At 41.0% G+C, this 12500-nt stretch overlaps 1 long non-coding RNA gene across 1 annotated transcript in view; it reads right to left on the reverse strand.

The window, feature by feature from the left end:
* LOC138866719 (uncharacterized) overlaps positions 1 to 11401 on the reverse strand; it is a 15281-nt gene extending 3880 nt beyond the window's left edge. Inside the window, exon 1 of the long non-coding RNA XR_011399642.1 lies at positions 11238 to 11401. This is a non-coding gene — a long non-coding RNA (uncharacterized lncRNA). The remainder of the gene's footprint in view (positions 1 to 11237) is intronic.
* Between the last annotated feature and the right edge of the window lie 1099 nt (positions 11402 to 12500).

The raw sequence follows: 12500 nt of genomic DNA on the forward strand, positions 1-12500 counted from the left end.
ATCGCGGCGGCTATGGCGGAGTATCGAACGCGGCGGTTATTTCGGTTAGGAATACGAATATCGTGGTTCCAGAGGACGGGAAACTCGACCTTGAGGCTACGTTCTTATACAACAGATGGCGACACAGTCACTTCATTAACTATATGGGATAATAACTGCCATCTATTGGCTGACGCTAATATACGTCTTACTAGTGTACATATGTCATTCCACTCCAACATCCGAGGCCATCGGTGTAACATCGAGAGAGGCGCAAAACCCGCCGACGAGGTTCATGGTATACCCTGCTCATCCTGATTATACTACAATCGTCTTTGTATACAATGCTGATTATGTCAAGGTTAGCATGCTGATTCAGAGGGAATGTTATGAGGTGATTGTAATATTACGTCCGTCACTCCGAATTCGACGATAATTGTGTAACGATCTAGCCTGCCGTGAATACGTGGTGGATGTTTTGTTTCCTCGGCGGGGGTTGGGGGGCGCCAGTCCCCCTGCAATGGAAAGTCATGTGTATAACCATGGTCATTTTCACAGTGGGTTAAATTATTATTTCCCTGGAACCTTTCATGCCCTCCCCTGCTATCGGGGCCAAGTTTGTCGCTATAGGGGGGTTTCCGCGCAATAAAAACTATATATTTGCAATGTGGACAATGCTAGGAATCCAAAATCGTCGATGTCTGAGCGGCGGACGTAATATAGAAAATTACCAAAAACTTTTCATTCCCATAATCTCCATTATCTCCTTTCGCTTTCAGTTACGTTCAATTTCTCTGAATATGATTTTATGGAAAAAATAAATACCGTAAAAAAAACGAATAATAATAATAAACAAATATATAAATATTAATCGGTGTTTTTGGCCAGCCCCCGCATTCGAAGACTTGTAAACAGTACGGTACGCGAATGACGCAGTTGCCATGGTGACGGTACACCACTTGGCAAGTCTAGCCATCTACGGGGGTCGCTTGAGAAAACAAGAAAGAAGAAAAAGGCTCGAGATTTTAGGCAAGAAAATGCTTAAAACGCCTTTGGTGATGCATGCGAGCATTTAGCATTATTAACCTACAGTATAAACAGTGGTAGTCCACATTTTGACGATATGTTTTTTATCATTGCCCAAGGCCAATAGGTCATAATTTTGATTCGAAATGTTTCAGCGAACCCAAACTCACGTGATGCTAAACAGTCGTACTGTGCTCCAAATTACAAAGGTTGGCTTGAAAATATTGATTGGCAACTTTGTTATGTTCGATACGTCTTAATTTTTCCTCCAATAAAAACAAAATTAAAAACAAAAACTCGAGGAACCATGTATAGCAACAGACTCAAACCACCAATAGGTGACAAAAATAAACTACAGAAAATACACTTTAACCTTTGACTTGCGGTTTCGTAGATTGCGAAATGAGTAGCAAGGCGGAAGAAAGCAGAAATCTTTAAAAAAAACGAAGAGAGAAGAAGGATATTAATAATGAATTGTGATTCTAGCTAATGGTAGAATGAACAAATTCATCTATGTATCTTTGTTATCACCCTTTTGCGTTTAAGTATTGAGAAAAAGACTTATAGAAGTAATAAATCTTGTGTACAGTTATCAGTCACTCAAAAATTCAGAACAAGTGAAAATAAGTTGTTTCTGAGTCATAATTTTGAGTTCGATTCTGCGATGGAATTTAATTTACATTACGAGTTTGGAATGCATAAAGAATGTGAATCTAATATTTGTTTGATAAATGATGTTCCTTGATGTTTACGTTTTCTTGTTTATATAGTTTTGGAGAGAAGGAGGAAGCGAAGGAGCGGTGGAGAGGAAGAGCGAATTGAAACACTAATCCGTGAGAGAGGGAGAGAAAGAGTGTGTATGACTCTCCTTGCAACAAAGCCGCCCTTTTCCACGCCAGGACCCTCTCCACTTGCAGTGATCGTCTTCGCAAAATAGACCGATTCGGTAACGCCTAGCAACCGCCCCTAGCAACGAGCACTTGGTGAAAACAAACCCTCGTTCGTTCGAAAAATCACTGCGCTTTGCTTACAAAGTCGCTGAATTTTTCCGATAATTTTGTTTATTTGCATGAAAATGCCGAGGAGCTGTGTTGCCGTTGGTTGTTCGAACCACAGCATGATGGGAAAGAAAGGTTTAACCTTTCATATATTAACAGATCGCGAAAAGAAACCTGAATAATGGAAGCGATGGATAGGCCTACAGGCCATGAAATGCATGAACGCTGATGGGAGTGCTTGGGCGCCTGGTGGAAAATGTTTACATCTCAGAACATTTTATTGATCTACATATTAATATATTACACCTTTTCAAATTCCAGAGACAGATAATTACTTTCAAACTCTTGTCTATCTACACTACCTATCAAGGCCAAACAAGACCAACATTATCGACATTAGGTTTTGGCAGTAATCATATATTTTAAAAAGCGCAAAAGCAACTCTATTATTTTCATTTTATTCCTTTTTTGTAGTAAATTGATTTATCATAATTTATATTTACAGACAAACCATTCCCGGATCCACTTCACCCGGACTTTATCACAAGTGCCCTCAAGCACTATCCATTAAATTAAAATAAAGCAGGTATACAGTTGCCTGTTGCTTTTGTGTCAGAAATGTCATATGGTCCAACAAAAGAAACAACTGAAGAGGGCCTATTTCTTCGTCGGTCGGTCGCGTACCGTACTAGTCACGACCCTTCGAATGCGGGCGTTGGCCAGGAACTCCGCTTAATATCTTATCAGATAAATAATTATTTCACGGTATCTGATTCTGTAATTTTCTTAATATCATATTATATTCAAAGAAATTGAAATGAACTGAAAATGAAAGGAGATTATGGGAATAAAAAGTGTTTAACTTATAGATAATAAATTATTATAAGACGAACAGTTTACCTCTTATTGTTAAACTCCTCGTCTCTCTAAATCGAGACTATATTTGCTATTCTATGAAATAACGAATATTTCAAGTGAAAAAGTCTGAGAAATTCTAGCAACATTCTTCTGTTGATATTGTATTCGATGATTTGTTATATTTAACCTCATAAAATCGGATATATGTGAATAGGTAGGCCTATATTTTATTTAATTCAATGAAGTTCATTTGTTTTGATAACGCGTCAGAATGAAAGGGCTGTCAATCGGAAGTGTGTCATTGTTTTAGAGGCACTTTATATGAATATAGGAGAAAATATTGCGCTTTGTTAAGATGTTTGGGTAGATTTTCTCTGCCATCTTGATGCTGTGCTAGCTTGTCAGTTGTTTTGAATTGCGCGCTCAAACTGTTACCAACCGCCAGTGAAATAAACTCCACCCTCGACTTGTGCATAAGTAATCTCTTTCCGAGATTGTTGGTGGGAATATTGCTTATAAAACCCAAGTATGTATATTTTGTGTGTTATTTTGATATTTCTATGCTCATCAAGGACTGTTATGATTTGTACTTTATAAAAAAGACACTTCCACATGTCTGGCATCACTGAACAGGACCTGCCTTCCTTGGAAAGCGTTTCAAGCAGGGAATGGTACAGCGCTTGGCCTATCGGCAAGAATTCTTGCCCAAGCGCTCCCCTGCTTAAAACGCTTTAAGTCTGTATCTTAATCATTTTAAATTTTACTTCTTAATTTGGCTTATTCATGTGTTTCATTTAAAGTATTTAAGTGATTTTGACATTGGTTCCTTTTACACAATGATTATTTTTTATGGATTTTCATTTGAACTTATTTAACAACATTAATTTATATTTAGATTTTGATACATACGGGTTTTAAGATTTGTTTTATCTATTTTAATCAAAAGAAACTTCGTGGAGGTAAGTAGAGTGTTGTAAATGGTGTGTTTATTTCGACTGCCAGAGGATCAGAGTGGAAGTTATTGATGATTTTGTGGTGAATGTTGTTTTTGATCGCTATTGCTACGCCATCGTTTGGTTCGTGTGATTTGTTAGACTGTTTATGAGTAGGATGTGTGGGTCGTGTTTTCTGTACGTGTCGCAGAGTTCGTTCTTGCGTGCTGTTGTCCAGTGTAGTATGTTGTGCAATATGATAGTGAGTCGTGAGTGTTGTGTATGGTGTGCCATATGCATTTGTGTTGTTATGCAATGAGGTATCCGTTGTTAAGTTACCTTTAGGTTATATACTGTTACTATTGCGGTGCTGGTGGTTAATCATTGAATATATTGTTTAAAGTAAGATCTTAAGTAATCTCTTCTTTGGTTTGTTTTTTTATGTTTTACATTATTTGTTTTGTGATAGAAACAGAAAAACAAACAGAATAGAACGGAAGAACATAAACATAGAAACATAAAAATAACAAAACATTTTTGTTTTCTATTTCCATTTTTGTGTTTTATCGAAAAATAAACGTGAACGTAACTTAATCTGAAATATATAAGAGGTAAAGTAAGAGTGCAAAGGAGAGAAGTAATTGTTATAAAAGATAGTGATATGATGGTCAAAAGATAGAGTTCTGACACGGTAACTCGGGTTAACAAAAAGAAAAATAAAGAACAGAATGGTATGCGGTGGGATGATGTGTGGGCATGACGACTACTGTCTGTGCGTGGATGACATCCGGGGTCCCTTCCTCGCCCAGGTATGAACCTCATCATGCGCAATGCTATGAGATTACTTTCTGGGCGTGGAAGTCGTTCCCCGTCCCGAGCACACGTACTAAGTGGGCGTGGTCGGACCGGAGGCTCCTCCCCTGCCCAGCTTGTGAGGTGCGGTGATGGTGTACCTGACTCGCGTTGAAAACAGTAACATTTAAACGAACAAACAAATACAAAACATAACATAATATTAACGTATGAGGAGGGGTTCAGGGGGATCTCCATTCACGAGCGGGAGTGTCCTGGGCCACCATGAGTGGTTCGCGCGTGTGTGTTTGTATAATGTTATGGCAATGGATTGGAATCCGCCATAGGCTAAATGACTAAAATGTAAAGAAGAGGGGGGGAAAGAAGAGTGGGGATAGGAGAAGGATAAGGAGGAGGAAAAGAATTTCAGGAGAAGAAGGAGCCGGGGCTTCACCCAGCCTGCGGGGTAATAGTTGGAGTGGGTTTGTTGAAAGAGGAAAAGGATCGAGGGGCCCAGCGCCATCGCAGACTCGCGTGTTCACCGCGCGGCCGTACCCCGCGAGATCGTGCGGTGGGGCAAGGCCGCGACTCGTGGCGCGGGGAAAGCCATAGGCTGGTGTCAATCATCTCTTTAAGGAGCTTTTGTGTGTGGGTGTGAGTGCTCACAAGTATGGCTGGTGTGCTGGGGAGAGCCGGGACGACTCACCCGTCGGCCAAGGCCTTGGTCAACCAATCACGTCTCGGTATGCGTCGTCGAGAAGCTGCTGATGGTGAGGGCGAGAGGACAGGCTGTGGACCTTGACCCAACCTGGGGGAAGTATGCTGCTCTGCAGGTTGCGGGGGTCGGCTACGATGTCATCATAGTTAGTGTTGTCTATGTGCTGTGTGCGATCCCAGGCTCGCTTGCAGAGTGTGTGTATGCGTATTTTCAGTGGCTCCATGTTGTATGTTCAGTGTAGTGACTGTGCAGTGAATCCGTGGTGTATTCTGTCCTGTATTGTGATGTGTATCCAGTATAGTGTTTTGTTTTGTATGGGTTGCATCCTGTGCTTTTGTGTTTTAGAGATTGCAATCAGTGGTATGGGCGTGTATTCGAGGATTGGTCTTGCAGTAGTTTTGTAGTTTGAATTTTCTTTGTGTTGAGCTGTATGAGAAGCGGCTGATGTTGTTGAGAGCTGTGCGTGCTTGGATTATTGTGTTGTGCGTGTGTAGAGATCCCGTGTTTGCTGAAGTGCAGGCCTAACATGTTTCCTGTGTTTGCGTATGGCATGTCTTTGTTGTTTATTGTGGCTGGAGGTGGGTTGTATCGAGCCTGTGGTATGATGGTGAATTTGTTAGTGTTTGTATCTTCCATTTGTTGAATGTTTGTGTGGCTGCTTTCATGATGTTTTTGGATTTGGGGTGCGTGATGATTTGTGTTATGTCGTCTGCGTATGCTGTGTACTTGCACGGTGCTGGGGGTGGTAATGAGGCGGTGTAGAGGGTGTAGAGGGTTGGTGAGAGCCCTGTGGAACTCCACTTCTGGGGTGGATTGGGGGACCGAGATAAGACCCAAGCCGGATGTTGGCCGATCTGTCGTAACGCATTTACCAGCGGCCATTTACCATTGCATTTACCAGCGATGTCAAGGCGGGATTCATGAAGAAATGGTAATTTGGATATGGTGAGTTACAATCGTAAATCAACTCATTCTAAAGGTTGCCAACAGAGGGCTCTAGTAAAACAATTCCACCAATCAGCGAGCGCCATACATTTTAGGTTCCTTCGACCAATCATGTAACATGTAAACAGACAGCGAGATTGTTTAAATAATCTTCTTAGCTAAAACACTATTTAAGCACAATGAGTATATTTGTTTTATCATATCCATCATGTGAGATATATATTTACTGTATAAATAGGGACCAATACAAACACTTTTATTAATATATTATTAATAAATATTATTAATATATTACTAATATTTGTCCGAGCAGTTTTTTTTATTTATCTATTTCTCATTATTTTTAAATAAAGAACCGATCCAAAATTTTTAGTAATCGCTATCTATCATCAAAGGAAATATTTCAAGCTTATTCTTGCCCATGTACTTTGGAGTTTATTGTCAAAATTCTGACAGACAGAAATTGCTATTCTCGTTTAGCTTTGGTATTGCCAGTTTACATGTAAGGTAGTTTTTTCTATATCATTTGTAATAATTATGTCAGAGGAGAATTCGTTAGTTCACTTATCTATCGATTCTATACATTCTAGTATAATATAGACCTATATTTTTACGAGAATTTGTGTGGATTTTATTCTTGCTAGTTTCATGTGAAATTTGCATTTCTTCATTATGTCCTTATCGCGATATGTGTTTGCCATCATATTAGTTACATCAGGTGTAAAAGCAAACCCAAAACTTTGCTTAAATATTGATTTTTGGACGAGATAACACGTGATGACATCGTCTTCCCAGAAGTTACCAGTGCTCTGACCACTGGTAAAATTTACCATGGTAACTCGATGTCAAGTTGTTGGTGAATACCACCGCTGTCTGGTTACCATGGTAAATATAGGTACCAGTGATTTTACCATCGTAAGTGCGTTAGTGAATCCGGGTCCAGGAAGTTGCATAAGAGACGTGTGAGATGTGGAGGCAGTTGAAGTTGTATTATTTTATATTTGAAAATGTGACGAAGTCTGGCAAGCATGATAGGTGGGAGGTGTTGCATGATGATTTTGTTGATGTTGCTGACTCCTGGTGTTGTGTTATTTGTTCGTGTGTGAGTGTGTCTCATGGCTTCTGGTGTGGGTCGTCTGGTGAGTGTGAAGAGTGATATTGTTTGTGAATTAAGAATTAAGTATTGCAGTTGTTGTAGTGTTTGTGGGACCTCGGTTTCTGTGTCTGGGTCGAATGTCCTGCTTTCAGCAGGGGAGATTTGGAAGTTCTGTTGTCAGTGTCTATCTTTTGTCTGTTGATGTTATATATGTATGTGAGTCTGTTCGATCCGATGCGTCGTTTGTGCTTCAGCCAGAAGACTAGGATCTTTTAACTTGTTGCACAGTTCTCGTGTGAGTGTTTATCAGTGTTGGTTACTCATGTGTTTTGTTTCGTTGGTCAGTTGGTCTTTGAATTTCTCTATCGTGAGCGTAGTTCGGTGTTCCAACCCCGTGTTTCAGCAAGGTCCCGAAGGTGTCTGTATAGTATTTTGAGTATTTCAGACGATGTGTTTCTTTGTAGTGTAGGAGCGTTTTGAATGTTGTTTTAGGAATGGTTGCCTCACGGGCGGTCTGTATGCCTGCGTAGCACTGGTTAAGGAGGTGGTCTCCGGTGTATGTGGGTTGCCCCTCGAGATCTGGAGTGGTTTTGTGTGTTCGGGTGATTGTGGAGAGTGTAAGTATTACGGGGAGGTGATCGCTGGGAGTTACATCGTCTGTGGTGATGTGGTAGGTCAGCTTTGCTTGTGTGTTAGTTAGAACTGTGTCTGGTGGAGTTGTTGTGACGTATGTATGTGGGTGCGTGTGGGCCGAGGTGGGTGAGTCTGCCGTCGGAGTTGAGTGAGGCGAGGCCTCTTCCGACGGCATTTGTGTCTGTGTATCCGAAAAGTCTGTGACGTGTGTTGAAGTCTCCCTTTATGTATGTTGGTTTTCTGTCTGGTTGGTCAAAGTAGGGTCTGCGTGGAGGGACGCAGGGGGTGGCGATGACGATGGGTCCTTGAGGTGTGTCCATTTCAATGGCTATGAGTTCTGAGGTGAAGCTGTCGAGTATTTTGTAGGTTGTGTTGTTTGACAGCGATGGCTACGCCGTTGCTGACTTCGTTTGTTGGATGTGTATGTTGTGTAGCTGAATATTTTTACTGTGTGGATGTTTGAGTGAGTGTGGGTTGATGAGTATGATGTCGGGGTCGTGTCGTCTGTAGTGATTGCAGAGTTCTTGTCTTTGTCTGTATGTCCATGTGAGTACGTTATGTTGAATGATGGTGTGTTGTTGTGCGGTGCAGCCATGGTGTTATTTGGATGTGTTGTACCAGCCAATTTGAATGTGTTCCAGGTTTTGTTTGATCTTTTCAATCATGTTCGGCTGGACGAACATGCTGCCTTCGTATGGGTGTAGAGTGATTTTTTGTTCGTGGATGCGTGTTTGGTATGTTGGTGTTTGTGTAGATCCATTTTATTGTACCTCGTGTTATTTCGTGGGCCATTTGTCTGTTTAGACGTTTGTAGCGTGCTGATCATCGACCTCGGAGTCTGTAAGGTCATCTGTGTGTCTGCGGTGTATTTGTGTTGTTTTTAGTTTGACTGATTGTGTTGGTTGTGGTTTGGGTTGCTGTATATAATTAATCTATATAATTAAAGTCCCGGAGAAGAGATGAATCAATTGTTGAGTGGAATGTTTATGTGGGGTTTAAGAGAATGATGCCTAACATACGCCAGTCATCAACAGCAAAGTAGGAGACATTATAGTCTCAGCAGGAGTAACTAATTATCCATACAACCTGTTATCTCTACATTTCTATGTGTCTGAAGCATAGGACACTAATATATAGTGTATCAATCTATGACATCTAGATAAACTACATAAACTGCATTCTTTTTCTTGCTCGCTTGTTAGAAGAGAAAGAGAGAGAGAGAGTCGTCCGATTTTATACAAGTTCTTGGTGTTATTCCCACAAAGTTGTGGATAGATTGAGGTGGAGGACAGTTTCATCGCAACCTTTGCGCCTGCCAACCAGCAATCTATGACGTCACACACTGTGCCTACAGTCGGTTGAAATATATACCCTATAACTGTTGAATGTACAGTATTATAGTTTTAAAAATATATAAAATTTATAGGAAATTTGTCATTTTCTCATAGTATAATAAAAATAAATTGTCGAATTTGTATTGATATCAATGTGTGTTTGTGTGTGTGTGTGCAGCGTCTATGGAAATACGAAGTCATCCTTGATGTTACGAAAAAGTATGTATAGTTAGCTCTTCTTGTGCCACAATTCTTGGCGTTTCTTTGAAGAGTCGTATTCACATTCGAACAGCTGAGCCAGAAAATGCGCGTTTGCTCGTTCCACTCAAACAACTACTCGCTGGCTGGTTCCAAGGAGGGGAATCGAAAAAATCCAAGAACCGATTCCAAATACATATGTATAGCTGATGCAATAAAAAAAATCTTGCTTTCTTTTTTCTACTGTTATTTGTCATTTACGTATTTTTCCCTTCTATTTGTAAATGCAATGTAATGCAGTATACGCGTAGGTGTAGATGAAATTAGCATATCACACCTTTACATAAAAAATCTGATTTTTGATACATTATCTTAAAAAAAAAAAAAAGCATGGATTGTTTGTTTGTTCATCCGAAACTTAGTTTAGAGGATATTCATAAATTCCTGAATATCTATTTCGCGGCCATTGCTAATGTATGATAAATGCGAAAGAAACTCTGGTCTAGGACGTCCTAATGACATGGGAAATACCATGTGAAAACGAGACAGCAAAGTTGACATTTTCTTCAAGATGGACGCCACCGCCGTTCTTTCGGTTTCGCCTGCCACGGGTTTGCATTCTAAAATGATTGCAGATAAGCATATTGGAGTCTGCGTTTGAATCTGACAAAAAAAAAAATATATATATATATATATAGTACTTTATTAGCTAACATTCATATCGAGATAGCATATAAGTTAGATTTTGTCATATAGGACACGTATGCCAGTTTTACCTACACACACGCATATGCAGTAAACCAACGTGTATTGACAAAAAAAAAAAAAAAAAAAAAAAAAAAAAAAAAAATATATATATATATATATATATATATATATATATATATATATATATATATATATATATATATATATATATATATATATATATAGCATAAATCTTTTCTTGATATCATATATCATACATCGGGAATATCGTGCTTTGGGAATCGGTTCTTAGGCTTCTGCTTTTCACCTTCCTTGGAACCATCTATTTAATAACAGGTATTTTTCGCTACGCTGTTCGAATGGGGATGCGTCTCCTTATAGAAACGCCAACACACACGCACGCACACACACACACACACACACACACACACACACACACACACACACACACACACACACACACACACACACACACACACATACACACATACACACATACACACACACACACACACACACACACACACACACACACACAAACAATGATGAAACACCTATATATTCTATAATGAAGAATATAATGTTGCACGGTTTCTGCTATCCATAGATGTTTTAAAAAAAGGATTGACAGGTGTGTAGAAAGAGGGGAGAATGCTGCCTCGCTATCACTTGGTTTTGCCATTTTTATAAACAAACTGTACCAAAATATTGCATTTGTGGAATATAAATGAGTGAAGGAACGCCGAGACAAGGTGTTCTATCAGAATCTTCCCACCCTACTCTAAAATCAAGGGGGTCATCGCCTAAGCCTGTTTGGGCTCATATCTCACTTACGGTTCATCCACTTGCTTTGAAATTTTACTATGTTGTTTGTTAGGAATGCTATTCTGTAAATTTGGGTGAATGGAAGCGGTTTTTTAAGAGCTCCTGAATCCCGTTTTCTTTGACAACTTCAAAAATCTAATTCTAGAACAAAGCTAGGAGATGATCCCCTTCGCCCTTCAGCCTCGCAGGACTCACCGGTATGCTGCGGGGCGCTAATGATGACGGCCTCGGCGCCTGCACGTTGCCGTCTCTCCCTCAGCTTGACCTGAGGTGCCGACCGACCAGCACCCTTTCGACGGAGGGACTGAACCGTCGGAAGACTCGCTGGGGTTACGCGCCTTTCATCCTCCCCCCCCGTCAAGCTGATCTAACCCCCTAACCCCCACCTCCCTCCCCTCCCTCCCCAAGACCCCTTGCGTCACTGCCTGCGTTTGCAAAACAGCAGGAGAGGAATGCATAAGAAATCAAGAAGAGGAGGAGGAAGGGAGAAGAAGGGAAAAGAGGAGGAGGAGAAAAAGAAAAGGGAGTACAAAGGGGGGGAGGAGAGGAGGTGGTGGAGAAGGAAAAGGGAAAGGGGAAGTGCAGGAAGGAAAGAAGAGGTAAAGGAGAAGGAAAGGAGGAGGTGGTGGAGGAGGAGAACGGAAAAAGAAAGTTGGAGGAGGAGATGGAGAAGAGTAAAAGGAGGAGTAGAAGGAAAAGAGGAGGAGAAGGGAAAAGGAGGAGAAGTAGGAGAAGGGTTAAATGATAAAGAGGAGGAGTAAGAGAAGGGAAAGAGAAGGTGGAGGAGGAACTGGAGAAGGGCCAGAGGAGGAGGAAAAGGGAAAAAGAAGGTAGAGGAGAAGAATGATAAGAGGAGGAAGATTAGAAGAGAGAGAGAAGGAGAAGGGAAAGAGGAGGAAAAGGGAAAAAGAAGGTGGGGGAGGAGGAGGAGAATGGTAAGGGGAAGAAGAGGAGGAGGATTAGAAGAAAAAGAGAAGGAGAAGGGAAAGAGGAGGTGGAGGAGGAGGATAAGGGTAAGAGGAAGTCGAGGAGGAAGAAAAGGTAAAGAGGATAAGGATGAAGAAAAGGAGGGGGAGGAGAAAGAGGAAGCAGAGAAAGTTAAGATGGGGTGGAGGAAGAGGAGGAGAAGGGAAAGAGGAGGAGTAGGAGGAGGAAAGGAGGAGGAGAAGGAAAAGAGGATGTGGAGGAGGAGGAGGAGGGGAAGGAAAAGAGGAGGAGGAATAGGGAAAGGGGAGGTGGGTGAGTAGGGCAAAAGGAGGAAAAGGAAAAGGAAAGGAAGGAGGAGTAGGAAGAAAAGGAAGGGAGGGAGGAGGAGGAAAGACTTTGAGAAGAAAATTCGAAAAGTGATGGGAAGGAGGAGGAGGAGGAATATGTATGGATGTGTACGTAAGTAAGGGAAAGGAAGGTTGGAAGAAGAAAAGAGGGAGGAGGGGCAGGAGGGAGTTTCCAAGGGGATGG

Source organism: Penaeus vannamei, chromosome 26 (genome assembly GCF_042767895.1).
Source record: "Penaeus vannamei isolate JL-2024 chromosome 26, ASM4276789v1, whole genome shotgun sequence".
Taxonomy (NCBI): domain Eukaryota; kingdom Metazoa; phylum Arthropoda; class Malacostraca; order Decapoda; family Penaeidae; genus Penaeus; species Penaeus vannamei.